Below are 4,364 nucleotides of genomic sequence, written 5' to 3' on the forward strand. Positions count from 1 at the left end.
TTCACATCTTGTTGCTCTCTGTATTCCACAATTTTTAGTAAAATGTATCAAGATTGCAGGCGGACAAGTTGTCAAGTAGAGGCAGCATTGTGTGGCAAAATGTAATATTGTACACAAGCTCTCTTGTGCAATTCTGCCCCCCACTCTGACGCAACAAATTGAACAAGAGCATGGCCTGTCAATCACCATAAGCAAGCGAGTGAAAGAAGCAGTTTTGTGGTTGCAGGTTCGCTCGTGTAAACCTGTACAGCAAAGCTTCAAAAGGTGTGAATTTATCTCAAACTACCACTTTGATTGAAAGCTTTCTAGGGAGCTCGGCCCAGACTGCTTTCCCTGTCTCAATTCATTTATTGTACACTATGTATGGCATTGTCAAACCTGTTGGCACATTACAGGTTAAGATAATAAATAATGATTTATGGATTAGAAGGTCAGAATACTGTTGACCAATTAATTTGGAAAACTTTAAAGTTAATTAAGACAGAATAAAAATAAAAAATAAAGTATAAATAAAACGCATATTGTTACTTTGTCCTATATAAAGTTATTATTTTATAAGGATAGATTGAAAATATTTTTAGAAAATGACAACCATTTTACAGTACTATTTTTAATGCCACAAAGAAAGACTAATTATTATATACTGATGGGTTTTGTTCACAGCTGTAATTCTGTGTTAATAAGATATCAACGGAAAAAAATCATGTCTATTTTTGGAACATTTCAATGCATGTTAATACCAACTTTCTTTAGCAATTAAAATGCTATAAAGTGACCGAAAATAGCGCCAGATTCTTTAGTATTTTCTCCTGTTAAGAGATTACACATTTACTTACCAAAGAGTCACATTTAACATGATTTTTTTTTAGACTAAATGTAAAATCAAATAATATTAAGGAGTAATGTGCCAAATGGGAATAATAGGAGAATTATGAATATATTTAAGCCTCTTAAAAAAATGTTGTTAATAACAAATCACTGCTATGTATTACAAACCCAAGCCTTGGGTAGAATATTTTGCAGTACATGTACAATGAAAATAGGATTTCTTATTAAACTGCAAATGGTTTGCTCTGCAGCAAGGAGCTAGTAGGTATCAGCTGCAGCCTTTGCCGCAGTGTGAGTGCGTGCATGTGTGTGCCGAGCCAGCCCCTCCCAAAGCAACAATATCTCACTGTGATGAATGGGTCTGTACAACTAGCGTATCACCAATTCATAGTCAGATCTCTCTGTCAGCCCTATCTATGGCATTTTACCATAATTATCAACACAGTAAGGCTCCATTTTCTACCATCCCCCTATACTTCATGGGGGGGGGGAATACTTTTTTGTTGTTGCAATAATTCATGTTCTATATACATTCCATTGGCAACTTTTGTTTTGTTTTGCATTACACCATTTTTGTTTTAATTACATTATCTAAAGGAAACTTTTTTTTTTACTTTAACATGAGACTCTTTCCTAAAGAATCTTATTTTTTTTCCTTTTGCCTAATATGTTGTGTTATTTTGTGTCAACTGCTTTCATATGCCCCTTCTTTAAAAAAAAAAAAAAAACGCCTGTTGAATCTAAAAATAATTGCTCTGAATTACCTTCCAGGGATGTAACCAACGCATAAACATATAGTAATTGACAAATATCATCCTGCTTGTACAAAGGCTGGGCACTACAAATATAAAGGCTTGTCTGATTGAAGATGCTAGCTGCTCATACTAAATTGTGACTAAGGCATATCTGACTTGCAGTTAAGACAGTACATTATGTACAAACACTTTCATCTCTGATAATTATCATGTACCTTACTTATTCCTAAATTACAGTGCAAGCAGAATTTATGATGATCTTTGCCACAAGAAAATGAGTTTTCCTGAACTGAAATAAATATGGTCTGTGCAACAGTATAATTTCTGTATAGCTAAATACATGTATTTTGTTTGTAGGCCCAACCTCCATTTTTTTTTTTCTTCAAATTTTTACATATCCCTTTGTTAAACTTTCAGTCTCATAACACAGAAAACACCTCAATACTTTTGAGGGGAAAAAACTAATTCTGGTGCATTTACTAGTGCAATAAGTATACAATATTGTTATACTACTGCTAAATTGAACAAAAATGTATTTATATACAATTTTCCATTATGCTTCTCCTATAGAAAAATGTATAGAAATGAGGCATATTTTAAAAAAATATATATTAAAGATTATTGAAAGGCTAGACACAATATATTCAGCTGATACTATAAAAACAATTTATATATGAAAAAAATAGAGTTCCTTAAAATGTTCACTGAAGATTAATTATTGTTTTAATATATAATTTAATACAAACAAAACAAACTCATATAAAATTATTAGTAATTCGTGTAATGTGCATAACCATTTCTTTTTGAGTTCAAATAAAGAGGAATTATGTTGAATAACATAAGTTGTATGAGCAGGTAAAGTATGATTTCCAGAAAACATAATCCATCTAAATTTACAGACGTCTGTCATCCATATTGGATGATCATGTGAGGCATTTGAAATTTGCACCCGGTGTTCAAGGACAAATTGCATATAACAGAGAGGAATCTAGCATTATGCACTTTATATTAGAAATGACCACTGCCTTCATAAATAAGAAAAACATATTTACTATTCCAAATATAAATTCTAATTTAGATATATAAAGCTTGAAACAAGCAGTGAATATGCTAATGAAACAGACCATATGTAAAGTCAGGAAAGGCTCCAGGTACCTAGAGGAAACAGTCACCATGGAGATAAACCTGCAAGTGAAATACTGACTCTCTCAGAATCTTGCGTTGCTGGAAGGCTATTGGAGGTATGTCATAGGCCTTTCTGAAAAATCATGACACAGAAATTTCTGGACAGTTAACCTCAAGTGTGACTATTATGTTTATCACATGCTTATATAAATATATCAGTGTTATCAAAACAAGAGTAACTAATAGTTTATTCTAAGCATCTGAGATAAATATATCTATCTTTGTCTCCTTGGTCCATTTGGGACAGGAGTGGCAAAGGGAGGAGCGAAAATACCAATTAAAAACATCTCTTGTATTCGTGTCACTCTAACGCCCTTCTGCCCCTGTCCTTTAGGGGGGTGCAATTTACAATATATCAGCCTGTGTATACCCCCCCCCCCTTCTAAGTACCATTTATTTGAATAATCTAAAAACAGCCTAATCTGAAGCATCTCTTAATAGATGCTCCACCAATGGATAGAATAACATTGCTCACCACATTTTGTGGAGAGCACTAATGAGGAAAGCAGAGCAGTGCTGTTGAGGAGAAATAATACATGTACATTTTTCTGCCTTCTAAGGCTGGCTTCTACTGTTCTACACAATTTCCATCTCAGATTCCAGCTGGATGGAAACACCCAGACATAACATTCTCATGAGCAACATAGAGCTTCAAATAATCTGTTTTTAGCACAAGGCTTCTTAAATGCAGACGGCAGCTAATCTGAGATTTACACATACACTAAAGCTCTTATTCTTTTGAATGACAGGTTCTGATAATTCCTTTTTGTTTCCGTATAGTCACACACACAAAAAAAATGTACATTCTAAAACTATTATTTTTTAAGTATACTGGAAAGAACCATCTTAAACATACCATTCTGCTTCAGGAGTCCAAAGAAGTGTCTACAACTGCTGGGTATGCCAGGAAAACAAGAGAATAGCAGAATAGGCTACAGAAAGGAATAGTGAGTAAAATAAAAAAATAAAAAACTGTGAAAGAAGACAGAGAGATGCAGTGATACAAACAGTTCAGAATAGCCAGCAGAAAGCAGCGGCTGTGTGAAAGCAAATCAGGGAGGAGCAGTCCAGCCTCTCTCTGACACCCACTGACAATGCACCAGGCAGACTTAACCCTTAACCTACCAAAAACCTCCTTCATCTTAAGAATTTTAACTCTTAGAGATGTAAATTCTAAGTATCCAAGCATAAAATTACAATATTTTTTTTATATTTATTTATAAAACTAGGATAATCTAGGGACTGTTTTTAGTGACTAACTATTACAATGTATAAATCAGCATCCTATAAATTAGAAGTAAATATAAATTTGATGTTATAGACTTAAATACAGTTTTGATTTCTGCATTCATGTAGTTTAAATGTTAGGTTTTTAACTGTGATGTTTTGACAGTATTAGGATTCATTGCACAATTGTTCTCTGACCTCTGTCTAGTTTTGAGATACAAAAACCGAAAAAAAATAGTCAAACCTGTACTGATAACAGTATAGCAATTGTTTAATATTTTGCTAAACTTCAATAAGGATTCTAAAAAAATAAAATCTAAATCTGGAAAGTCTTTGTTGGCTATTCACATCTTAGAAAGGTGACAACCT

The 4,364-nt window shown here is 33.3% G+C and overlaps 1 protein-coding gene across 1 annotated transcript in view; it reads right to left on the minus strand.

Moving 5' to 3' along the window:
• The window catches only part of MAP1A (microtubule associated protein 1A), a 106,441-nt gene extending 102,764 nt beyond the window's left edge, over positions 1-3,677 (minus strand). The window contains exon 1 of the mRNA XM_053717730.1: positions 3,625-3,677. The gene's annotated coding sequence lies outside the window, so the exon portion shown is untranslated. The remainder of the gene's footprint in view (positions 1-3,624) is intronic.
• Positions 3,678-4,364: the final 687 nt, after the last annotated feature.

Source organism: Bombina bombina, chromosome 6 (assembly GCF_027579735.1).
Source record: "Bombina bombina isolate aBomBom1 chromosome 6, aBomBom1.pri, whole genome shotgun sequence".
Taxonomy (NCBI): domain Eukaryota; kingdom Metazoa; phylum Chordata; class Amphibia; order Anura; family Bombinatoridae; genus Bombina; species Bombina bombina.